At 44.3% G+C, this 27,201-nt stretch overlaps 1 protein-coding gene and 1 pseudogene across 11 annotated transcripts in view; one reads left to right on the forward strand and one right to left on the reverse strand.

Moving 5' to 3' along the window:
- The window catches only part of FARS2 (phenylalanyl-tRNA synthetase 2, mitochondrial), a 395,257-nt gene that overhangs the window by 32,285 nt on the left and 335,771 nt on the right, over nucleotides 1–27,201 (forward strand). The gene's annotated exons all lie outside the window — the stretch shown is intronic.
- Nucleotides 21,289–23,192, reverse strand: LOC111181331 (large ribosomal subunit protein mL48 pseudogene; annotated as a pseudogene).

Here is a 27,201-nt window from a genome sequence, read left to right on the forward strand (position 1 = left end):
TTCCCCTCGTTATTATAGAATTACCTTTACAGAAGTTTCGTTTTTCATTGATAGGCCTTTATTGGAATGTGTGCTCGTTCTGTCAGCATTGGGCCAGAGACTCGTCCTTTTCCATCCATGGGACTCTGGCTGCCCCGAATGTTATTATTTTCAACAGAACAAGGGGTTTTCTCTAACTACAGGGCTTTCTTTCTCTTTTCACTTCTGTGTGTTAAGACGTATACATATGTATGCAAACCTGATAAATGTTACTAAGGAAAAAAAGACTTACACGGAGTTTTCTTTATTTGTAGATTGTGGTGTTGAACTCAGATCAACTTATTTCTAGCCTGTCCTCTTTAGATATATGAACCTCTTAAGACTGAGACCTTTTCAGCTTTTGACCATGCTGGCTTAGTCAGCTGAGGAGAGGACCATGTGCCTCTTTTTAAGCATGGGCGCGGAGGGTGAGTGAGAGCCTAAAGGTCTATAGGTGATGGGCAACGGGGCCCGTGGTGGGGTCTGGCTGTCAAAAATGAGAGACAAAAGCCAGCCACAGACTGCGGTCTCCCATAATTGTAATGCATTTTTGATCCATATTGATGTAATATATCCATTGTGGCTCCATGTGATTCTCCCGCTGTAGGTTTCTTTGGGGGTAAAAGTGAGTTTAAGTAACTTTGCATGCATCATAGGATCTACTGAATGTTTTTGGGTTTTATGCAGTCCACATATATATTCATCCACAAACCAAATTTAGGCATGTAAAGCTCTTTGACTTCTAATGAGCATTTTAGATGTGTGCAGTGTCTGAAGCTTGTAGATAATTTAGAAACAAGCAAATAACTTGGGACCATCTTCTGGAAGCAACTCAGATTATGAGTGAAGCTGCAGTCCTTCCAAGGGTGCCTTTTGAATTTAAAGTGCGGCAGTTTCTTTCATAGTATCCATTTACCCAGAAATTAAAGTATAACAATTCCAGTAAGTATGTCTTCTGGGCTTTGCTTACTATTAATCTATACTAAGCCTCATAACCTATATTTGTGGAGTATTTTTTTGTGTTTCAGATGAGCTTTCTGTACATTCTCACTTACGCTTCATAACGGCCCTGGGAAGCAGTGGACTGGGAGATATTATTACTATCTGAGGACGATGTTGCCAACTCAGAAAAGATGTTAACAGTGGCGCAGAATATTAGAGCGACCCGGCAGAGAGAACCGAGGGAATATCGGCACTTAAAGATCGGGCACGTTTCTGTAGCTGCTGGGAATATGCTCATTGAGGAGGGTTTTGAAAAGTTGGGTTATTCCCAGGGTGTGCTCCAAGGCGAGGGGCTCTTTCTTCCTGCCCCCTGTTCTGGGCTGTTACTTCTTAAAGAACCACCTCCCACATTTTCAGGAGCACAGTGCTTACTGTTGATTTATCAATTTTAAAGGGGTCCAACCTGGACTTGAATAAAAAATTGGGTGCCCAGTGAGTGCTGGAGACCAGTGTTGGGCAGTGAAATCACGGTCCCTTTCCTTAGGAGCTGCTTGGGATGTGTGGTCACCAGGAGGACACGTCCCCGCTCCCAGAGCCGTGGGTTAGGCAGGGGAAACCAAAGGTCAGCAGCAGACCCGGCGCCTGGTCTTTGGTGGTATAACAGGGGAGGACAAGTTGCCATAGAGCACGAAGGCGTGGCCTCTAACCCAGGTTTGAGCATTCTGGGTGGCGAGTGTGAGTGTGTGTGTGTGTTTGGCAGGTGGTGGTGCTGAAGACTGGCTCTCGCCCGCAGACGTTACGGCTCCACGGGTGCGGGGTCTGCTGCAGCACTGGGGATTGTAACGCTTCCCAGATCTCAATGGACAGCAGAATTTGTGAGCCTCCAAACCTTATAATTATGCGAGGCATGTGGATTTTATCTGTAGAGGCGTTTTTGGTATTAACGAGCCACCGAAGGACTTTGACCAGTAGAGTGACTTGATTAGACCTATACATTTGGAAGATCTTGCTGCTGGTTTTGGGGAAGATGGATTGGGGAAGCTAAGCCTGGGGGCAGTGAAGCCAGTTAGGGAGCCCCCGTAGATAAAGGTGGCCTGATGGAGGGGGTGGCAGTAGAGATGGCAGGAGGTGGGTGGATCCCAGATGGAAGAGCTGGATTCAGCAGAGCTTGTGATGGGGGCGGGTGTGGGGCGGAGGAGGGTGACCAGTTGACTGAGGGGGGTGGGACTGGGGAGAGGAGGGATGATGTTGGGGAAGGAGTGGGTTGTTTCCGTGTTCAGTAGGGGTCGCCGGCCCCGCCGATTTCTCCTTCCAAGAAACAGCTCAGGAAAGTCCCTGGGCTGTTTGCTAAGCTCTGGCTTCGCTTGATAAACTGCCTGTAGTCTGACTTCTCCTCACGTAGAGTCTCCTTATGTCTTGTTTCACCTCACTTTGAGCGGGTACATGTTTTTCTTCTAATGATTAATCATCTTGCACATCTCATTTGCATAAGGGCTCAATTTCAGGGGCTTCTCCCCACACTTGTGATCAGTGGAGGTCCCAGTGGCATGGGGCTTACCCGTGGCTCAGGGGCATCTGAAGATCCGCAGCTCCCTTCTGTCAAGATGGAGCAATAGTTGGGGAAGAGTATAGATCTGTTACTCTTCCGTTTAGTTGAATTACAAATTTGTATTACTTTTTTTTTTTTTTTTTTGCGGTACGCGGGCCTCTCACTGTTGTGGCCTCTCCCATTGCGGAGCAACAGGCTCCGGACGCACAGGCTCAGCGTCCATGGCTCACGGGCCTAGCCGCTCCGCAGCATGTGGGATCTTCCTGGACCGGGACACGAACCTGTGTCCCCTGCATCGGCAGGCAGACTCCCAACCACTGCGCCACCAGGGAAGCCCTATATTACTTTTATCTGAAAAGTTTTTGGAGACTTTTGAGTCAAATTTTGTATAGTAATCTGGAGTTTTTTGAGAAAGAAAGAAATCTATGTCACAAAAGTTCAGGGACTTCTCTGGTGGCACAGTGGATAAGAATCCACCTGCCAATGCAGGGGACATGGGTTTGAGCCCTGGTCCGGGAAGATCCCACGTGCTGCGGAGCAACTAAGCCCGTGCGCCACAGCTGCTGAGCCTGCGAGTCACAACTACTGAAGCCCATGCACCTAGAGCCCATGCTCCGCAACAAGAGAAGCCACCACAATGAGAAGCCTACGCACTGCAACAAAGAGTAGCCTCCTCTCTCCTTGACTAGAGAAAGGCCGCATGCAGCAACGGAGACCCAACGCAGCCACAGAAAAATAAATAAATAAATAAATATATTAAAACAAAAACAAGAACAAAAATTCAGTTGTGCTTTATTTTAAGAAAACCCAATACAGAAAAGTCTTAAATGACAAAGCAGGCAAATTCTGGGTAGAGATAATCGGTGGTTGACGATGTTGCTTCGTGGATTCTTGGCTTTGTGACTAGATGTGCTTTAGGAATCTTTTGTAATGTAAGGTTTCTATGTTTACATGGCTTGGATTTCAGGAATAATCTTTTGGAATAAGGAACGGCCTACCTGGCTATTATTTAATCAACTAATATTGTTATGAGAATCTTGGGCAAGCATTATTAAGGATTAAGACCCTTCACTGCCACGGAAGGCTGGATACCGTCAGACAAGGAGACTCTTTCTTTATGAATGTGATGCCTGACCTTTGCCCTTTACTGTAGTTTTTGTATAAAGCTGTCCCATCTCTTTCCTTGCACGTAGCGCCTGCAGAACTGCCTAGTGAAATCTAACCCTGTGTGTGACGTTTTGGTCTGTTGACATAAATATGATTCTAAAGTCATACATTATATGTAATGAAATTCACTATAGATTTACCTAGGTAAATGAATGAGTTTTGAAGCCAAAAATCATAGAGGGAGATGGGAAATTCACTTGAGTGAGAAAAAGGAACAAAGAGAAATTATCATAATACAATCTGAAAAAAAAAACCCACATCTGAAAAATACAAGACCTACACATTAAGTGTTTGCAGTGAAGTAATATCTCTCCCCCATCTTTCAAAGGAAGACTGCCATGCCAGCAATAAAACATCATTTCCCAAAGCATCAGGACCTACTGTTGGCAACATATCATTTTGAAATGAATTTGTTTGCTTTATTTCTAAAGAGTAGACAGGTTTTTAAAGAAAAGGAGAACAGAGGGCAGCAGAATCCCTAATGCTTTTGTGATGGGCTGGTCATATATGCATGTTCAGAGGCAAATGACCATACAGGAACCTGCTTCATTTCAGTGAAGTCATTTCCTTCCTGCCACCTTGCGTGGCATCAACAGATGAGTCGTGCGTGAGACATAAAGCAGTGTACTGCTGGTGTTCACTCTGTCGTCTTGTGAGGGCATCATTACGGAGAGGGGTGCTGGTGGCTATCCAGATGCTTAACTGGTAGCCTTAACTGACTGACGGAGCCAGATCCCTGTTGGCTGACATCTGCTTTTAGAAGTTATTTATAAAGAAAAGATTACTGCAATCAAAACAGCCAGAGAGAATTTTAGATGTCAGATGTACTACTCCCAGATTCATCTAGGGCGAGTGGCACTGGAGGAGGGATTAGCTCCTTCTCTAAACACTTGTTTGTGTTGAGTGTGTTTTTCCTGTGTGTAAATAGTACTTTCGAATACACGTTATAAGCAAAACATTTGAAACATACATAGATTCTTGAAGTTTTGAACGTTGTAAAGGAGTCTATAAAGCTACCAAAATGACACATTAACAGGCGAAAAAAAATTGATAGGACAACATGTAAAGAGCTTGGAAGGCCACACTCCTGTCCTCACAATAAGAAAACAAGCTCAACAGACTGAAAGTCAGCAGCTCTTCTTAGGTCCGTCAGAGAATTGACGTCCCACGGGAAACAGCTGCCCCGAGGAATGGAGAGAGAAGTGGGTACCGAGACTCGCAGTTTACTCGAGGCAGAGGTCCGGGAGCAAAGCGCTCACTCCCCCCAGCCCCCCAGGACTGGTAGGAACAGTTAAACTGTAACGGGTGAATGGCTGGGCGCTTGGCTGGCACAAGCCAGGAGCCCCGCCAGAGTCTCAGAAAAATCCTCTCCTGCTTCTGGCAGTGGGAAGGGAAGAGTAGCCAGTTTGAAATATAGCCAGAGCATTCTGTTCTCTCATTTTACCAAAATTAAAACTGCTTTACCAAAGCTTGACAGACTTGGGTTTACCAGAACCTGACTGATTTGGGGGGATGGGATATACCTGATTCCAGTCCCCTGTAGACTTTGGTTCTTACCTAATCGGGGGAAAAGCTCATGCTTGGGAAAGTCACAGTCCAGGGGCACAGGCTCAGTGAAAGACTGAGAGCTGAGCATAGCACCGCAGGGGGCTTCCCACGCCCAACACGTTACTACAACCTCAGGCTCCTGGATCAGAACAAGGCGTTACAGCTGAAAAAATTGCAAGGCCCAGACCCTGCTTAAGGGGAAGACAAAGGCAGCGGGGAAGACGAGACGAGGACCCCTCAGTCTCTGACACGTGCAGCCACAGCCAACAGTAAACCCAGCCTGCTCCATCCAGAGAAACATAAAACCTAGCATTAGAGGCCTGTCTCCCTCAGTTCCTAACCTAACACTAGAGGCCTGTCTCCCTCAGTTCCTTCTACACAATACATCCTGGCTGGCTTTCAGCAAAAAAATTGCAAAGCATACCAAAAGGCAGAACGCACTTCGAAGAGGCAAGTGAAGCATCAGAATCAGCGTCAGATACGGCAGAGATTTTTGAGTTATCGGACTGGGCATTTAAAGTAGGAATGATTTGGGCTCTGATATGCTAAGGGCTCTAATGGAAAAGGTGAACAAAATGCGAGAACAGGTAGGTGTAAGCAGAGAGATAGAAACTCCGGAAAGAATCAAAAGTTAATGCTAGAAATAAAAAAAACCCATTACGGAAATGAAGACTGCCTTTTGGCTTATGGGTAGACTGAGCTGGGCCAAGGACACAGTCAGTGAGATCCATCAGCTGAAATTTCTCAGACTGAAAGGCAAAGGGAAAAAAGAATGAAAAATACCCAAACAATACCTGTGAAATGTAGGACAACTATAAAAGATGTAATACACGTGTAATGGGAATGCTGAAAGGAAAAGAAAGACAAAGGAAAAGAAGAAATATTTGAAGGAATAATGGATGAAAAATTCCCCCAAATTGACGGTAGCCATCAAACCGCTAATCTAGGAAGCTCAGAGAACATTATGCAGGCAAATCCCCAAAAATCTACACTTAGACCTGTTCTATTCAAACCGCGGAAAATCACAGACAAAGAGAACATCTTGAAGAAGCCAGAGGAAATAAGCACCTTACTTGTAGAGGGACAAGGATAAAGATTCCAGCTGGTTTTTCACAAATCAGTGAAATTATTGGTTAAAAGTGAAGGAGGAATAGACTTTCTCAAGCAAACAAAAATTGAGGGAATTTGTCGCCAGCAGATCTGCCTGGCTAGAAGTTGTTAAGAGAAGTTCTTCAGGGAAAAGGAAAATGATGTAGGTCAGAGACTCTGATGTGCGTAAAGAAAGGAAGAGTGTGAGAGGAGGAATAAATGAAGGGGCCTCTCGGTTCCTGCCCCTGATGCTGTCCTCATGTCCGGCACCCGTGTTCCCACCCATGCTGAACAATACAGACACGAAGAACAGTGCATTGTCGGTTTAGAAAAGGAAGAGATGCTTTCTCAGCCCACAGCTGCAACTGAAACGGACACAGCAAGTTCTCTGGCTCATAGAAGAGAGAAATCTACTCCAGAAACTGTTGGGCAGCACTGCAAATAAGGAATGAAATATGATGAAAGCCACCTTCCCCTGGCTTTATGGCTTTATAGACATCGGTAATGTACCTTATTGTGTCTTACGCCACAGAACATTTTCTTACAGTGTCATCCTGCCAGTTACATTGTAGCAACATTTTGAGGCCAATCAGAGCTTCAAAAAAAGGAATTGAATATGTTGGGTAGACATTATGAGCTCTTTAAAAGCCAAAAATTATTAAGCTTTTTTTTTTTGCGGTACGCGGGCCTCTCACTGTTGTGGCCTCTCCCGTTGTGGAGCACAGGCTCCGGACGCACAGGCTCAGCGGCCATGGCTCACGGGCCCAGCCGCTCCGCGGCATGTGGGATCTTCCCGGACCGGGGCACGAACCCGTGTCTCCTGCATCGGCAGGCGGACTCTCAACCACTGCGCCACCAGGGAAGCCCAGGCTTTTTAAACTAGAAATGAAAAGGCCACTGAAGGATCCTATACGTTTTAACTTTTAATAAGGGAAATATTGATTGCTGTCACCCACAGAAGCAGAAAACCCTTTGCGGTCAGTCCTCCTCCCTTTAAAGAGAAAGAATAAAGGGTTCTTGAGACCAAAAAGTAAGAAAATCGCTGTGGATTATCCCCAGCTGTGACTGGCGCATTTCTTGCTATGACCTCATCAGGAACCACTGTTAAGAAATTTCAAGTACCTGTGTGAGTCCCTGTCTGGGTCTAGGTTTTTGGTCCTTTAACCCAGGAAGCTGATTGTTGGTGACCTGAGCGACTTGGAACCACAGTTAGCTTCTTTCCTCTTCGGCTCTTTGTCTAATTTGTATGTTATTTTTTCCTCCTCTACTATTTTTTTCTTATTCTTCCTTAACATTTTTCCTTTTTTCTTCATTCCTTTACTTTTTAATTAACGAGTCCACAGAGCCCCTCCAGCCTGCAGAGGCTATTCCTCAAAGTCCAGAGCATGAGGCCTTGAATCACACCAATATCCTGAAACTGTTCGAGGTGATTGAGACCCAGGAGACACTCCTCCTGGTCATGGGGTACATCACCGGAGGAGAGATGTTTGACTCCGTGCTGGACCCCGGCCGCCTGGAAGAGAGAGAGGCCTCGGCAGATTCCTCCAGGTGGTGTCTGCTGGGCAGGACTGGTGTGCAGCCACCGGGGGGCGCTGTCCACAGGCCCTAAAGCCTCAGAACCTGCTTTAGGACGTTGACCTGCACAAGAGAGACGGCAGACTGTGGCTTCAGCAGTGCGTTCACCGTCATCAGCAGGCTGAATACCTTCTTTTCTTTTTCCTTCCAGGTGTATTCTTTATTACAGCACACAAACAAACATCTGTTTTCTGTTCTTCTCTTCACTCTCTGTTAATTTTACAGTGTTTCTAATCAGTGATGACAAGGACTGTTTTCCCAATAGGATCAGAGACCCAAGACTTATGTTACTGGGAAAGACCTTAGAGACTCCCCTTGTTTACAGACTCACAGAAGTTACATTCCTGGCCCAAAGCCACAGCTAGTTGGTGAGAGAATTGGGATTCAGCGCTGAGGCCAGCTGAGTGCCTTCCGTGGCATCCCCCTTGTTATGCCTGGAGGTCCTCCACAGACGTTATCATGGCCCCTCAGTGGTCACCCGGTCCCTGCCTTTTAAGGGAAGGGATTCAGAGGGCTGCGTGAGCAGGTATTGAGCAGAATATACGACTTGTTTTTCTTGGTGTTCATAGAGAGTGAAAACCTGCTTGATCAATTCCTGACCCTGAACCCCAGTGAGAGCCATGTTAGAGGGAATCATGAGGGACCCATGGATACACGGGGCCCCGAGGAGGGACTGGAACCCCCCGACTACTGGAGGACCCGGCAGACTGAGTCAGTGCTGTGCCTGGGCTACACGTGGGAATCGGTCCAGGACGCACTGATGGGCTTGAGCGTGACGAAGTGATGACCACCTGTCCGCTCCTGGGCTACAGGACACCCCAGCTGGAGGGCTGCACCGTCCCCATGAAGCCCCGCCCTCAGCCGACCCAACCACAGCTGCAGTCCTTCCCCGGCCTGTGAGCTTGTGCCCTAAACCTCGGGCTCCACAGCCTCTCGGGCTCCACAGCCTCCCGGGCTCAGGGCTGTGGCCTCTGGTTGGTGACACTGTGTCTCTCGAGTGGCCAGTTCGGTCGTGGGAGAGATGAGACAACCAGCCACGGTGGGCAGCACTTTTCAGAGTTCCTTGTGAATTAACTTGTCTGCAGTCCCCTGAGTCCTGCTCTGCACAAGCAGGGCAGGGCCCCAAGCACAAATTCTACCTGAAAACCTGAAAGAGAAATGGAGCTGTCCAGAGTGCTGGAATCGCTGAGCGTGACGGAGCCCTGTTCAGCTCAGGGGACAGTGCCCTGCAGGTCTGGGGTGCTCTAGCGCCCCAGGAGTCACAGCATTAGGAGGAGCCTGATCCAGATCTAACAGGAGGGCGGTGGCTCAGGGCAGCCTCCCTGCTCCTCTCCGCTCCTTACGAGTACCAGCTGGAGAGCAGACATGGAGTGATGCCTTTGGCCTGAGCTGTCTGTTTAAAAGTCACTTGTTAAAGTGGAAGAGCCCCTTTCCCCTGGCCAGTCCTTTCCTATTTTGTACAAGTTAATTTATCCAAGTCGTTAATATTTTGACTCCTGAGGGAATATTAGGAGCTGGGTGTGTAAATATGGATGATAAATATTTGTTAAACAAATGTATTTATTGGGCAGCTACTATGTGCTTGGATGGTGCTAGAGCTAGAAAGCTGATAAGATGTACTGCTTGTCCTCCAGGAGCAGTAATTAGTTGGAGATTCATTCGCAAGTATTTATTACGTGCCCAGCACCCAGCAAGTAATAAAGAAGCGTCTCTTTACTTTTAGTTGGTGCGTGGTGCAGATAAGTGTAGAGGCTGGGCCCTGAGCCCAGCCTGGGGGTTTGGGAGGTTGCAGGGAGTGGAGGGAAGGTGAGGCTTCCTAAAGGAAGTGAGGATTGAGTGCGTGGGTGGGTGGAAGTGAGCTGGCTGAGGAAGGACGGGATAGCAGGGACCTTTGGAGACCCGGCCCTGACAGAGCAGAATGTACATGTCAGGAGTGCATTTAGCAGTGAGCTGTGTGTGTGGTGAAAGTAGTATTCTGTTCACTTGGAAAGGTAGGTGGAGGTAAGTTCTGCACTGCTGGGGTCCAGCAGAGGCACACAGCAGCTCCACGTGCCTTCCTGGGTTGCCCGGAACATAGACATTAACTGAGAAGATTTCAGATGCATGAACTCAGTGCTTTCCATAGATGTTCTGTAGGACACAAGGTGCTTGGATATTAATAAGTGCCACGTGATAAATAGGTCCTAGGGTCCAGTTGGTTCAGAAAAGCCCAGAGATTAGAGTCCACTCTGTGTCCCTTTGTCTGTGCATGTCCCAGCAAACATTTACTTACCAAACAGTGCTTTTCTGTGTCCATGTCAGTTACCTTTCTCCCCTTTGACACTCCAGACCACTACCCCTGACACCCTCTTTTGTCTTTAGCTGAAGGTGGCATTTAAGCTGAGCGCTTCAGCCATTTTGGTGAGTTACTCAGGTTTCCTGGGTCTCTCCCATGTTACGTGTTCTTAAACTTTTTATTTTTTCCTGTTAATCTGTTTCATGTCAATTTAATTCTTAGACCAGCCAGAAGAACCTGGAAGGGTAGAGGAAATTTCTTCCTTCCCAACACAGGTATAGTTCAGGTACTGCTATGGAACTAGGATATAATAGTGACCAAAACAAACAAAAGGGTTTACAGTCTGGTGGGTCAGACAGATGTCCATCAGATAATCACGTAAGTAGATATAAATTTAATTGGAAAATGATCTGGTAAAACAATTCATGTTTTAAGGCACGACAAGAAAAATTTAAACAGGTTTTTTTTTTCTCTGCCCATTGTTTGGGCCTCCTCCCTCCCCTCTGGTGTGCCTCGCGTGTCTGCAGTGTGCATTAACCAGACCCCCACCCCAATGGCAGAAATGCCTGCTCAGCCATAAAGATAATTTTTCTTCTCCTGGTGCCAGCCATGTAACTCCTTAGAAGATAACATTCATTTCTCAATCCTGTATGGGGTCACGATGATCCATACCTTGTACTTGGACATATCTTTGGTGAACTTTATGTACAATGCAAAGTATCATTTCCCTTAAAGATAACAACTGGTATAGAGCAGGCTGGGTCAATTGACCTGGGGATATACTGGGCTGAACCTAATGTAAGTTCTTAGCTTAAGTACTTACTTATGACCTTATTACTGTCATTAGTTGTATTACCTGTATTCTGCCCATTTTACTAGATTATTGGCTTTGCGTTGTCAAATGTGTGACTTAGTCTCCCATAAAAGTAATGATGACTAGGCGACTTCAAGCGGTTGACTGAGTATGTAGTTCTACAGGATCGATGATTGTAGTACTAGTTAAGTCAATCTAGAGCTGACTTAATGTATAGGTTAGGATGTGCTTAGATTAAACGCAAGTACTATACCATTTTATATAAGGGCCTTGAACATCTGGATTTTGATATTCATGGGGGCCCTGGAACCAGTCCCCAGCACATACTGTGGGACAACTTTATTTACTATGGAGGTACCAATGAAATACTCATAAAGATAGAATAGGGCATACAATTAATTGTCATAAGACGTGAAAATTCTAGAAGTTTTTCCTCCAATCTGTAATATTTTCCCTCTCAAGAAAGGTTTATTTTTTCCTCCTTTAACTTCTATTATTTTAAAGATCCCCTGGGTCATTTAAACTGATGCAGTTCTGATGGACAGAATGATGTTGCATGCAACCTGTCTTTCATGCCATCTTGCAATTGCCCTGCTTTGCCCAAGAGAGACACCAAGGTTTGGCCTTATGAAGATGGGGCTATTTTTCCATTATGACTTAAGAGTTGCTCCAAAGACCTGCTCCTGCTTTCCTTATACTCCAAATTATACAAGTAGTAAGTCATACTTTTCAGTCATATACTTTTAATTATGAGTTTCTGTTATGATATGAATATTTAGGGTGGAAAGCAGCTGTCGTCCAGAATCTCACCTGGGTTTTGGGTTTACTGCCAGCTACCTGGGAGGACAGAGCTGAATGACCAGTTTGGTGAAGGGCTCATTACTGCTGGGCCTCAGGGAAGAGCTGGTAGGAAGCTGGCCTCACTGAGGACTTTCCGCGCTGCCCCTTGTTCTGCAGTGACAGCAGCTCCTGCTGTACAGTCCTGTAAATGTATTCATAAAAGAGCGAGGATGACGCATATACAGTTTACCTGCTTGAAACTGACTGACATTACCTCTGGGATTTATTCTCTCTACCAATTAATTTATAATCTATTCCACCTTTCTCTTCCCTTAGCTGCCAGTCACTGCTCTTTTCAGGGATAATTGCAAGGAAGAAGAGACTGTGATTTTCTATCAGTGTGTTTGTCACCATTTCATTCTGCTATTATGTGGAAATGTGGATCCTCCCACCTCTCAACCATCATTTCTTCCCCTTCTCAGTTCTTGTTCTGTTTCTTGTAAGTTTTTTGAACATGTCGGTGAAGGAACATTTGAATCATTTTGGTGAGATGAATTTCCTTCTGCCAACATCTGAAGAGCACACTTTCCGGGACCCAAAGCATAGGTATATGAACAACTCTGTACACACAGTGTTGGAGAAAATGTAGCTGTTTACCCTGACACTTCAATGAAATGAACGACAGAGTCCAGCCTTCCCTCTGCCTTTCTGGGCTTGGCTGGCAGCCCCTGGGATGCTGTCCCATTTCTGGGAAGATGTGCACTGAGGTTACGGGTTCAGAGGAAGGAATGTCAACTGGCTGTCCACCGAGAACACATCCCGTGTTCCCTTGTCACTTCCCCGCCTCCTTAGATTGTCATGTTGAGAGACAAGCCGTCTTGCTGCGGGAGGGCGTTTGTTAGCAGCACTGCAAACGTCTGCGTCCCTGTACGTCGATGTAGCTCATAGGCGCAGAGCTCGAGAAGTTTGAGCATTTATCAGAAATGGCTTTCACCTTTCTTAGTACTCCTTTTTAGTTTGGTTATTCCTTTTAGGTTAACAAAGAATGTGTTGCTTGGATGCTTCAGAGACACATTAGCATATCAGGTCCTCCCGGACATCTCATCACCTCGTAAGCTGGCAGCTCTGGTAGATGTTTGAATTTTCCCCCTCTGTCAAAGGGGAGAGGAATTGCTGACATCTACTGTGTGCCCGAGCGCTTGAAGCAACTCTGTTTCCAGCTTTTATATCACCACTAAGGAAATTGCTAGAGTCATGCATTGTTAATTTTGCTCCCTGATGCTAAGTGCACCTGATGGGTCCGCTGAGCGCTGCCCCCTCTGCCATCCAGCGGCAGGTGGGGACTCGCGAGACCCCAGCCGTTCTGCCTGCCTCCCCGGACAGGGGCGCTCAGCTGTGTCCTCCCTCCAAGCTCCAGCAGGACGAGGGTCACTCAGTTGCTGAAGAGCAGGGCCACGGGCGTTTCTGTTTGCTTATCGTAGGGCACACGACCTTCCTGCAGCTCAAGCAACAGGTTCTGAAAAACTAGTGTCACAACTATTTTGCATACATTTTCAGGTTACCTATGGAAAAAAATGTCCACTTGTTGAGGAAGGTGCCTCTCAGGATTTATGCTTTGTGATAAAATATTTCAAAAATTCCAAAATGTTTTCCTTATTAAGCACCATGGGAAAGATGAAAGGCAGATGACCAAATATTTCTAATATGTGCAGTATATGTGATGGATGAATTAGTTATAAAACAATCATCGCTCTAGTGGTAAAATGTCAAGAATTGCCAGTTTAAAAAAAGAAGTCCAAGGTTTAATAAACATATGAAGACATTATAAACATCACTAGTAATCAGTGAAGTGAATATAAAAGCATACATTTTAAAGCATCAGATTGGCGGAGGTGAAAAAACAATCCTCAGTGTCAGGGAGGAACTGGAAGTGTGACTTCTTTCTTATCATAGGCATGCTTTTTTTTTCTTTCGCGGTACGCGGGCCTCTCACTGTTGTGGCCTCTCCCGTTGCGGAGCACAGGCTCCGGACGCGCAGGCTCAGCGGCCATGGCTCACGGGCCCAGCCGCTCCGCGGCACGTGGGATCTTCCCGGACCGGGGCAAGAACCCGTGTCCCCTGCATCGGCAGGCGGACTCTCAACCACTGCGCCACCAGGGAAGCCCAGGTATGCTTTTTTAAGTATTATGACAACTTAGAAGATGCACATTCTTTTTTGACATGATGGTTACCTTTGTCCAGAATTGCTAAGTATGGCATTATTTATGTCACGTGACCATCAGTGGGGAGCTTACTGGGCCCAGTCCCTCTGAGCTCCAGCTCACTGCATCCAGGGCTTACACTTAGCCCCAGGGGAAGCCCAAGTTGCTGTGCTGGTGACTGAAATGACATTTATTCTGGACAGAAAGATCACAGATTCTAGAGCAGGGGCCCTGACATGTTGTCAGAAGGAACGCTTTTCACTTCCTTCCATCAGATCATGAACATCTGCACAGGGCCGTCCTGGCCAACGGCCTCATAAACAAGTTGATAGAAGGTAACTCTTTTGCAATTTGATGTAGACCCGCTGGTACAGTATGTTTAAGTTTCTGTAGGATGCCGATTTCCAAAATCAGTCATGCACTCTGCCTTATTCAGTTTCTCCCAACATTAGAGTGATGTTCCAAAATTATGAACATCTAGAATGAACTCACCTGTGTCTCTAAATTGACTATAATTGCTGTCCTGCCATGGTTGAGGTGCTTGTGAGCTGTTTTTAGTCATAACGTTTGTGATACCAAATTTTTTGTGATACCAGAAAAATTGTGATACCAGAAATTTTTTCTTCCAAATTTCTGGACACCAGCTGGGTGTCCTACAATTAAATTAAATTCTGTACTGACTACCCGGCGTTAGCTCAAACCCTGTAGGTGAAGGGCTAAGTCCCACCAGACTTACCCTCCTTCAGATGCTTGTCACAATCTGGGTCTCCACCTGTACCTTTCACCAACCAGCTGTAAATCTTTGGTTTCCATAACCCCCCCTCCTCAGGTTCAACTACTTGCTAGGCTGGCTCACAGAACTCAGAAAGTGCTTTACTCAGTATTATGGGTTTATGATGAAAGATATAACTCAGGAACAGCCAAATGGAACAGCTGCGTAGGAGAACGTGTGGAAAGGGGGCAGGGTGGGAGAGTGGGACCTCTCCACCCTCCCAACACTGCGATGTGCTCACCACCCGTATGTGCTCCGAACTCCATAATTTAGAGATTATTATGGAGGTTTTATCATGCAGGCATGATTACAACAAGTACAGGGATATTGTGGATTAGAAAAAAAATCAGAAACGTGGCATCAAAGAAATTTCATGTTCATTAACAGACCTCTTTGGATTATGCCTCCAGGCTCCCCCAGAGATCTCTTCATTCATTAACTCTGATGGGGTCGTTAGATTTGAATAGTAAGAACATGTGAGCATGTGAACATACATACGTTGTAACTTCTGAAAGATTGTACAGATAGCATTATTAGGTCAATACTGTTCGCTGATCATCTTATTAAAGACTGTCGAATATTTTTGGGACCATCATTTCTTATGAACTCTGAAGTTTTCAGGTATCTACCTCAGTCAGCCATCTTTGGATAAAAGATTTAATTTTCTCTTTTGTATTGTTTACTTGATTTAATTGTGGTGGTCTGCATTTTAATGTCTCCTCTTTCAAAGTGTGTTTATTAGACGGATGCGTTGTAGTCTTAAAGTGCTTTGTACGTAGGTACTCAGAATGAGAGGTTAACTGGAGCCCATGTTTCACATCTTCTGGGAGCATTTAAATGGCTCTGCTTTCACCATGTCCAGTCTGCCCTGCTGAACCTGTTTTACTCCTTAGGATTCACTGATCACAGAAAAGGGCTCAAAAAATAGTGCCGTCCTGGTGGCTGGGATTTCCTCTTATCTGACCCTGAAGGTTAACTTGACGGACGTTCATCTCTATGTTTCTTTGGCATCTTAGGTCCAGGAGTGGAAGGTCAGATACAAGGATGTATGTAAGGGAGAGCTGGGGGTTAGCTGCCCCACTCCCACGTTGGTTGTTACTGGGTCACAGTAGGGTTGGGTCTAAAGGAAGTGTGAGATCAATATGGACAGAAATAGACCACAAAACAAGGTGTGGAGAATATTCCCTGTGGTCCAGGCGAATATCAGAACATTGGCTGCTTCTCAGGGCGGGTTCTACCTCTGTTCCTGGTCTTAAAGGGGGCGTTACTCTGAACCCATTGTCCATTGTTACCAGTGTAATTTGTGGTCTCAGAACTTGTGTGAGGATGTATGTGTGGTTCAGTGAAAGTCATGTACAATTTCTTCAGACCTTATGTGCCAGCTATTCGGCAAATGACTTTAAATACATTATTTCATTTAGTTTTCACAGAAACTGTGAAATGGGTATTCTTCACCCCCGTTTTTCAGACAAGAAACTAAAGTCCTGAGAGGTAACATGATTTGTCAGGCTCCAGGTTAGGTTTGCAAAGTACTGGAGCCAGGAATCAAACCCAAGACTGCGTCACTCTGGTGACCGACGGACCCTGGGCACCTACTCTGTGGAGAGCCCTGGGCAGACACCAGAAATGCACAGAAAACTAAGCTGCCTCCACGTCAAGAAAGGTGACACATTGTCCTCATCGGAATGCTAAGGAGGTGCCAAAGTGACTTAATTAAAAGCACTGCATAAATGCATGACATTATACCAGGTTGGCAGTGGTTTCCTGCCAATATATGAAGTGCTAAGAATCAATGGGAAGAAGTATATGGTTATAAAACAGAAATGAGCAGAGCATAGAAAGGCTAATTGAAAGTGTGGAATGTTAGAAAACCTGCAGATTTATTTATGTGAAGTTTGGAAGATGCTACTGTAGCAGTTTCTGGCTGGTTTTGATGATTGATGATGTACCTAAAGTAGCTGAGCTACTCAGATTAACCAACAGTGCTTTATCCAAAAGCATGCTCTCTCAGAGAACCTTACTTTCGTGCACCTGAAGGGCACGCAGCTGTGTTACATTGGGTATAAGATGCTTTAGGGTGAGAGAGGAAATGCAAACAGAGGCAGTCTTACGTGGTTTCAACACTAGTTATCAGTGTTCTGCCTGTGCGAGCATGCCTGAGCTCATAGTGATAAAGTGTGAAGGGCAAGGGTGTGTCAGTGCTCACAGGGGAAGATGGTTCCAACTAGGACAAGGGATTAAAACCACAGTGGTTCAGTAATAAGGAATATAGGAGAGCAGATATTAGATTTGCTTTTATTCAGCAAAGGGAATAATTCTGAGTTGACTCAGTGCTCAGGTTTATAGGCCAAATCAAGAATGCTGTACTATAACATTGAGTTTCTGATATGATTTTTAAAATTTAATTCAAAATACCTGGGGGTTTTCTGGTGTTGTTTTTTTGGGTGTTTTCGGTATTAGTAACTTGTAAAATGTACCATTCTACTTTTTTAATTGTCTAGGCGTTTTCTTTCACCAAGTACTTTTTTGTTCTGTTTTGATGGAATTCTGTCAGTGAAATTAAAGGAAACTAAACCATGTGCTTGGGAAGAGTCAATATTTAAGTGATGCTATGTATTTTGATTTTACTTGAAACAGGCGGGAAGGGAGAAGAAAGAAATTTGTGCATAGAACTCACCCATTGTGTGCCAGGCACCCTCTTAGATGCCATGTGTATACATATTGATATATGTCTATATAAAGTTATCTCACTTTGCATAGCGTTTATAACCATTTTGCAGATGACAACATTGTGGTTTCAAGAGATTAAATGACTTGCTAGTTGAGACAGGTTTAGAATTTGAACCCAGGACTTTCTCTTGCAAAGCTCTTGTTTTTGTGGGTGTTTGCAGCTGTCTCCGTTTTGAAAAGACTGAATGGCAGTTATCGGAAGATTACAGAACACAGAGTGGTGAAGTTGCAGTGTGGCTTTCGACCTACTTGTTTTGAGCGACACGATCACATTAAGTAGATGTTGTCAAGAGGGCCCTAGAGTGAGTCTAGAAAATGTGTGCGGAGAGTTCTGCCTTGCTAGGTTTTGAGCCTTTTTTCAAGGATACGATCACCTAGAGTGGAGGAAGGTGCCTTTCTGAATTGCTGGCCTCTGCTTAGAATCGAGTTTTAGAAATTTTTATTGGCAGCTGTTACTTGTGAAACCGTGCTGTTTGGCGGCCGTTTTGCTTCACTTGTCTGACTGGCCCCTTGGCATTTTGAGCCATGCCCAGCGAGCTGTCAGACCAGCAGCACACCACCTAAGTGTCTGTTGTGACTTTGAACTCTGCCTTCGCTCATCTGGTCTGTGCACCCTCTGCTGTGTCTTCCCTGATCCTTTCTGGCTCTCTAGACTTTACGCATCCATCACTGGCTATCCGCCCGGGCCCTCACCTCTCCCGTAGACGCGTCCCCCACCATTCTCTGCGTTGGCTGCTCCTCCTCTCACACGTCTGTGGGATTCTCTGGCTGTCCTCTAGTTAATCATACGCTCCTTTATAAATGTATTTCTCTGTGTCACTGTGAATACTGCAGAGCTCTAGCTTCATGTATTTTAAACTCTTTGATGTCATGGATGGTGATTTGAACAACAGTAAATTTTAGGACTTAAAAAAAAAACTCCTTACAAAGTATTTCATGTGACTTCATTTTAGTAACCTCTTTGGCAATACAGGCGTAAAATGGTTTGATCATGCACGGCGTCACAAAGAGTGCAGGGAGCCTGACACTTATACATCGTTGGTGGGACTCCTAACCAGTGCACTCCCGTTGGGGACGTCCACTTGGCCCTATCTGTTCAAGTTTAAGATGCATAAACCATTTGACCGTGCAATTCAGCTTTTAGGAGTTGATCCTAAAAATGCTTTTATGTATATGCAAACATGTGAACAAGGGTGTTGTTTATAGATTTATTCATTTTAGCAAGAAATTGGAAAAATTTAAATGTTCAATAGGGAAGTGGCTAAATACATTGTGGGGCTTTCATATGATGGAATACCCTGCACCTTGTAAAAGAATGAAGTAGATCTACGTGCGCTACTGGACTTCTATGGAGTATCTTTTGTATAAATTAACTGACAAGGATAAGGTGCAGAACAGATGCTAACATTTGCGTAAAAATTAAGTCTGTGGGGTTGGGGGTATATGTGTGTGTATAGATTCATACAGTCGTATAGCGTGGAAACTTGCTTATAGGGCGGTCCAGGAGGCAGTAGAAGTTTGTTCTTCACTGCTTACCCTTTCATAACATTTGAATGTTATTATTATGTATGATTTTTCTATGAAAAATATTAGATTAATTTTTTATTTAGTTTTTATTTATAAATTTATTTATTTATTTTTGGGTGCGTTGGGTCTTCGTTTCTGTGCGAGGGCTTTCTCCAGTTACGGCGAGCGGGGGCCACTCTTCATCGCGGTGCGCGGGCCCCTCACTGTCGCGGCCTCTCTTGTTGCGGAGCACAGGCTCCAGACGCGCAGGCTCAGTAGTTGTGGCTCACGGGCCTGGTTGCTCCGCTGCATGTGGGATCTCCCCAGACCAGGGCTCGAACCCGTGTCCCCTGCATTGACAGGCAGATTCTCAACCACTGCGCCAGCAGGGAAGCCCTTAGATTAATTTTTTTAAAGTCTGGTAGTACAGCTTAAAATTCCCAAGTCTGTTGACTTAACAGTAGATGAGATAATGTGTATATAGAGCTTAGCATAGTTCCAGATATAATAATGGGTTTTCAGTAAATTAGCATGAGTGGTGGCCATGGCAGAGATGGCGGTGGAGTAGTATGAGGGTGTCAGAACTTTACGCCGAAGAACCCCTTGTGACAGAGAACAGCTAATGTTTCATCCCCCCATCTCTGCCTCACCTGGGCATTTGAGTTGCCTTAAAGAGGTGGTCTAAAGTATGAAATTGTGTATAGTTCTGGTGCTTTGGTTTAAAAGATAAAGTTAAAAAATGTTTTTCTTTGTTCTTTTCTGTATTTCCGTGTTTGTTTTTTAACATAAAATAATTGTGTATCTCTTAATATCAGAGAAAAAAATTAAAAACTAATGTATCTCCTCAGGGTAAAAGCAATTATTCCGTCAAACTTTGCAGTCTTGACAGATGAGCCGTGTCATCTTGTGGTGTGGAACCTTGTCCACTGCCATCCAGCTCCGGCTGTGTATAAACCCTGTTTCCAGAAGAGGCTTTCTCTCTATAAATTAAGGTTAGGATCTGATGTTGCCTTTTGATGATTTCCATCACGATTTAGTGATTTCCGTGAAGTCGTTGGAACGGAAGGCTGCTTCTGAGTCACGTGCCATCTGTTGCCTCTTGACCTGTGGGAACATCAGTCCCCATCACGTGTGACTGTCAGGTGTGGTTGTCAGGAATTCCTGCTTCCAATTCAGCGTCCTCATCTCGGGTCTTTATTGCTGTCAGTGACTCACACGTTTGCAAATTCCTCGTCCATTTCACTCCTGCCCGATCTGATCCTTTGTGAGGACCAAGGCCAGAGAGAGGAACAGGTGCTCTCCTGGAAACCGTGGCCAAGGGAAGTGGGAATAACAAGGAGGGAGAGATCCACGGGTGACCTGCAGGGAGACCACGTGCAGTGCTTTGTGTCCATGTTTCTTCTTCAGAGTGTTGCAGCTTTCTGGTTTGATGGGCTGTATTCATAAGACTATTAATAGATGTGTTTTTAAGCTTTGTGTCCCACAGTTAGGCATTGATGTTATTTTTTTTGACCAGTACTAAAAATCTAGAATTGATTTAATTAAATGCACATATGTCATTCAGATAGAAATGATTTCAAACCCTGCTTCTTTTTTTTTTTTTCTGTTCCAATAAACCTTTGTTTACAAAAACAGGCAATGGGGTTTGGGAACTGGATGGAGGTTTCACAACACTGCAAATGCATTATATACCACTGAATTATTCACTTTAAAACGGTTCGTTTTGTGACATATGAATTTCACCTCAATAAATTATTATTATTATTTTTAAAAAATTATTTACTTATTTTTGGCTGCGTTGGGTCTTCGTTGCTGCGCACGGGCTCTCTCTAGTTGCTGCGAGCGGGGTCTACTCTTCTTTGCGGTGCGCGGGCTTATTGCGGTGGCTTCTCTTGTTGCTGAGCCTGGGCTCTAGGTGCGTGGGCTTCAGTAGTTGTGGCTCGCGGGCTCTAGAGCACAGGCTCAGTAGTTGTGGCGCACGGGCTTAGTTGCTCCGCGGCATGTGGGAATCTTCCTGGACCAGGGCTCGAACCCATGTCCCCTGCATTGGCAGGTGGATTCTTAACCACTGCGCCACCAGGGAAGCCCCAATAAATTATTTTTAAAAAGCAAATAGGCAGTTGATGGGATTTGGCTCACAAGTAGTAGTTTTCTGACACGTGACCAAGATCAACCTTTAATTCTTTGCTTAAACTCATTCCAGGCAACCCTAATTTGCAGTTATGTAACATCTACCTGCATACTTATGAGAGGTCACTCACTACCCCACAAGGTACTTTTTTTTCCCACTTATGGACAGACCCTGATCCTATCTGGAGGGTTTTTTCATATACAAAATATCCCTCCCTATGCCTTCTATCCACAGAGGGTTTACTTATGTTATGATTGTCTCCTTCACTAAAGGAACTCCATGCCGGGTTGATTTAAAGGACGAGTTCACTCGGATTGGGAAATACTGGAGGGGAACATGCTTATGTGCTAAAGCACCAGGCAAAGATACTTGACAGCATGGAGTGACTTCGCTCACACACACACACGTCCGTCATCAGATTTTTGTTAGATGGAAGATACCTAGGGCTGGCTCAGAGGAAAGTGGCGACGGTTGGCAAGCACTCCTCCACAGAGCAGAGGAGGCACTCCTGGCTGTGGAGATGGGTACTTACGATATTGAGGGTCAGGGTCTCCTGCTTGACTTTGGCCACCTAGGAAGCTCTTCCCCTTGGCACTCATTATCACCAGTGCTGGCATGAAAGGGTCTGCAGTGCGTTAGTTCAACTTGGCTAACAGTTCTTCCTGTTCTGGCTGGGCTTTGAACCTTCCCTTGAAGTCTTCTTCAGTGTGCTCCCTCACTGACAGTTTGACTCCTTCAGGACGATTGCTTTGGATTATTTCCAAGAAAATCTCTGCACAGGTAGCGCTCAAACCGCTGATCTGAACCACTTGCCCATGGGTGGTAAGAACTGAGTCCAGGAGCATTTTGCCGCCTTGGTTCTGCAACTGCAACACCTCCATGGTTTTGGTGGGCCTCACATAACTTTCCTCGCCTTTAACGGAGAGATGGTTGCAGAGGTTGTGAACATACTGGGCATGACTCTCTGCCAGGGCCATGTCATTTGCAGTCAGGTGAAGTTTCAAACCCCGTATTCATCAACTGTCCCCGAGTTAACGGGTCTCACTTCCACTTTCCCCTCTTCTTCTTGGGCTCTTGTGCTTTAACTACGTGCTTGCATCTTCCAATGCCACGCGTGGGCTGTGACCTGTAGTGCCGACTGGTGCTCAGCAGAATGCCACCTGCAGAACAGATGGGATTCTTTCTTGAAGTTCTGAACCTCAAGAGGGAAAAGGCTTACTTAAAAAATGGTGTCATTCCTCAGACACAGCGCCTTTCCCAGAGCTCCGTTCATCTTTGCTGCTGCGCGGCCTGTAATTGTGCCAGCTGAAGATCGGCCCGAGCAGCCGCGACCCCTGGGCGTCCGGAAACCAATCCTGCCTCTTCTGAACAGACATTCTTAGGTGAAAGTCAACATGTTCCTGAGCAATTAGAAATTATGATGTAAATCATTTTTCTTTACTATTTTAGCAATGCTTTTAGGTGACATACAATTACATTGGGTGATTCGATGTGTAGAACTTCATGAATTAGTTTTTCACTATTACTACCAGAGATTTAAGTTTGTGGGGAAACTGGGTGACCAGTCATCAAAGCAAATATCATATTTAACAAAGTAGAAGGTAAAAAAATTTAACACTTGGTATGTAAACACAGACTAATTTTTAGTTAGTCTCGTTGTTGAATACTGAGTGGTGGTACTTTTATATACAGTGAGTATAGTCACCAGAGGTTGCCTAGGCATTTAGCTCCATTCTTTTCATAACCTTTGGGACAGGTGTTTTGCCTTTTGCAGAGAAGAGAGAGACAGGAGATTTTATTGTTCGGACTGTGCTGAACTCAGAGGTGCTGTCCCCGCTTGCTGAGTGTCCTTCTAGAGCAGATCTAGAGAAGCAGTGGGCCTGCTGCTTCAGCACAGAGCTCTTGTGAGACTTAATATGAAAAAATTACAGAGGTGTAAATGTAGTTGAACCATTAATTTTCAACTTTTTTTCCCTATCATGTTTTCTTTTTATTGTCAACTAAGAATTGTCACTCACCATCTGCTTCTATAAGAATGAAGTCACTGGCCGCTACAGTTGCTGACCTTCATCGCCCCCTGAAAGGAGTTCAGGGTGGAGATCAGGAATGAGGCCCTCTGTGCTCTGGGGAAACTGGCAGAACAGGTATTCAGAGAGTTAGATCTTTCCAGAAGAAGAGTTTATGAGCCCAATTCTTGCATCTCTTCGTATCTAGAAAAGCACTAGCATCACTAACGGAGACGTGTGCTCCTCGTGACCAGCAGCAACCTTCTGCCGAACTGTGTGCTCAACTGCACGCACCCCCTTCACCAAAATCACACAGATCCTGACTTCCCCCGCTACCTCTTCGGAGCAGTTCCTCAGAGCTCTTGGAGAGGCTGCCTCCTGGGCTATAGTCCTCATTTTGCCCCAAAAGAAACTTAACTCACAGCTCTCACGTTGTGCATTTTTTTTTCAGTCGACTTTATTTATCAGATACTATTTCCTTTGGGATTAAAACAACACAAAAGGTAAGGTTGTTTTGGTAAGAAAGCTCACAGTGGAGGAAAAATATCTTAGTTCTAAATATATCATTCTCAAGATATACTGATAAAATAAGATGCGCTTTTTCTCCGAAAGAACAAAGACGTGGCAGTTGATGGTTCTTAAAAGTCTCAGAGACTTTATTTCATACCCGTGTAACTGGAAGCTGGGAGTCTTTTCAAAGTGTTTCTCAAACCAAAGATATTTCTTCGTGTGTATGACATTTCATAAATCTATGGGCAAATGAACTATTTTCAAAAGCCCAGATTTGTTTTTGAAATAAAATATATGCTTGTGTTTCCCAGATCTGTATTTAAAATGATGCGAAGAGCTATTTATATGGTGTCAGATGCGGAAAAACCATCAGCATTTCAAAGAGCTGATATTCTGTACCAGAGCTCAAGTAAACAGTGGCTGACTCTGTCATTCAGTGCAGAAATGTTTCCCAATTGTTTTTTAACCTTTCAAATTTTTTGATATTTGTAAACATCAAAAGTCTTACATTTTCATGGGGTCAAATATATTTATCTTTCGTTTATTTTATTTACTTGTTTAACAGTCATTCCTAACCACAGATCATTTGAAAAATTACCAATATTTCTTCCGTTTTTTAAAAACAATTCTTTAAAAAAAATTCTTTTTTTTTTTGAAAATTCTTCTTAAACATAATAGAACTCTCTACAGTCTATTGTGGCACATGGGATGAAGTGAAGATCAGATCATTTTTATCCCAACTACTTAGTCAACTTGTTAACACTGTTTCTTATATATGCTATTTCTATTGATACATTGGTTAATGAGAATATATATTAAGTTTTCAAATATCTCAGAATCTATTTGCTCTGTCAGTTTTTGTGCCAGTTTTCATTATTGTTGTTTTCTTCTTCTTATTTTTCAAAAATTCCTAGCTTCTGTCACTTGTTTAATTTTTCAAATGAACTTGGGGATTATTTTTAAAGTCTTTCTCCTAACCATCCCCCTCCCCCTGTAGAAATTTCTATTGGGAATTACATTAAAATAATTGGAGTGGAGCTGGCATTATACATTCAGTCTTTCATACATACAAGGCAGATCTCTGTTTATTCTGCTCTTCTCTCCTGGTTCTTCATAAATTTTGATAATTCGCTTCAAACAGGCCCCTCTCTATATTTGTTATTATAGAAGATGTTTTTCTCCAGATAGATTTATTTCCTGTTGGTTATTGTTGGGATTGAAAAATGCTATTGATTTCTAAAATTTTAAAATTCACTCCCTTCACCAAACTATTATCTGTTCTGATAGTTATCAGTCAACTCATTTGAGCTTTCTAGATACACAGCTGTGTTGTAGCCAATAATACTATGGTTTCTTCCTTCTAGCAGTCATGCTCCATTGCTTTGTGTCTTATGTTCCTTTATGGGCTAAAATCCTAAAAATTTAAAAAAATGATCGCTTGTAAAGTACCTGTTCTCTGTTAGAAATGATTTCGTAAGTTACCTAGAGACTGCAGGTTACCTTTTATTGTGTAGGAAGGTTTTTGGAAATCAACACATTTCCTTGTTTTGAATCAGTGGTATCTGTTCCTATTTTTGGTAGAATAAGTACAGCTTTAGGGAAAACTTGTTAAAATAGAAGCCTTGGAAACTTATTTAAAGCAGATTTTTAAATAGATTACTGTATATTCTTTTTATTTTTCTAGGTGAAAGCTTGGTGATACTGGGAAACCGAAATTCAGAGTTAAAAAATAATGATTTCAGTGGTTCTAAACTAAAATTCAGCTTTTATGGATAACTGTTTTAATAGACATATTGGTAATTTTGTAGCTCAAATTTTGCTTCTGTCAGTAATAGTACTGCCTATAATCAGTAGACTAGATTGTTGATACTGTTGGAAGTAAGGAGTGGTCAGTGCTAGTTGTGTAAGGGGTAGAGCACAATCTAGTGATGTAGACTTTGATGCTGTCTTATCTTTTCTTATCTTTTCAAGGAACTGGCTACCCTCTCTTGATAAATGCTTCTGTAGTAAGCTGTTTGTACACCTAGTGAACAGACCCGTGGTTTCCTTCTCTGTATTTGAGTAACTGGAATCTTCTTTTGTTTTTTTTTTAAATTTTTGGCTGCATGGGGTTTTCATTGCTGCACGCAGGCTTCCTCTGGTTGCGGTGAGTGGGGGCTACTCTTTGTTGCCGTGCGTGGCTTCTCATCACCGTGGCTTCTCTTGTTGCGGAGCACTGGCTCTAGGCGCACGGGCTTTAGTTGTGGCATGCGGGCTCAGTAGTTGTGGCGCATGGGCTTAGTTGCTCCGCGGCATGTGGGATTTTCCTGGACCAGGGCTCGAACCCGTGTCCCCTAAATTGGCAGGCGGATTCTTAACCACTGAGCCGCCAGGGAAGCCCTGGAATGTTCTTCTGATGCCAGTTTTCATGTCTTAACCACTGAGCCACCAGGGAAGCCCTGGAATGTTCTTCTGAGGCCAGTTTTCATGTCATATTTCTGTGATCTTCTTTAAGTTTCCTATCACTTCCCCTTATCGCCTGGACAACCTTTAGGTATTGTGGTCTTGGTATCTGGGATTCTTTACATTTTTCCCTCTTAGCTTTGCACGCTGAGTTAATCAGTTTATATCCTATAACTGTCCAGTTGACCGTGAGGCATCACTTTTATACACTTATCATGTCCATCTTTGTCTCAGTTGCACTGTATCAGCACTTATAGGTTTCCATCTCCGCTCATTTTTAGAAACAAATATTAGTAAATATGATGCAATATTTAAATAATTGCACAAATAAATGTTGCTTGGCAACATGGAACTGCTGCTTGCTGTGCTTTACTTGATGAAGTAGTGGGATATGTGTGTCCATCAACTGATGCATGGAAATCTCGGGGAGGCTCAAGAAAGGTGGTTTGAGCATATCCCTTTTCAATGTTTGACAGTGCTGGTTGCCTGTAAGTCATGCTGTAAAGTGCTGGAGTGCCCGTTAAGAACGTCGTGATCTCTGTTAAGCTGAATCTTTTCTGGGTCTCAGTTTTCTCTTCTGCAAGATGACCAAGCTGGTCTTTATGATCTTTAAGGTTCTTTCCAATGTGATACTGTGATTCTACTTGGGCCATTCAGGCCCTTTCACAGAAATTGATTATCCTTACATAGATATAATAAAAGAAAAAATTAAAAAAACCAAGTTTATTTATCCCTTTTTTTTTCCAGCCCAGTACAGATAAGAAACTGGTAGTTATTACTGTTTATGTTCTGCCTTTCTCTTAACTCAAATAATTGAAGGTAGCTTGCAACAAGGATACAAATTTATGGTAAAATGTAAAAATAAAGAGGACCAAGCAGGGAAATAGAAATTAAAGTGGAAAAGAACCATCTAGAAAGATGGCAGGCCTGTTGACCATGAGGGCCTGCAGGTGCTGAGGGTGTCAGCAGGTAGAGAGAGGCAGGTTGGTCCCAGGGAGGGGGCGAGCTCTTGTGCAGGGTGCTGGTCATGGACCCTGTCTGGAGCCAGTGTCACGGAAGCCACTGCGTTTCAGTTCATCTGCGTTTGCGGTTGTGATTCTGAAAGGCCGCCGCCTCTGCTCCCCGTGGAGAGCCTGGCTGCAGCTG

The sequence above is a fragment of the Delphinapterus leucas genome, chromosome 10 (assembly GCF_059928025.1).
Source record: "Delphinapterus leucas isolate spDelLeu-1000000601 "Yukka" chromosome 10, BTC_Dleu_Yukka2, whole genome shotgun sequence".
Taxonomy (NCBI): Eukaryota; Metazoa; Chordata; class Mammalia; order Artiodactyla; family Monodontidae; genus Delphinapterus; species Delphinapterus leucas.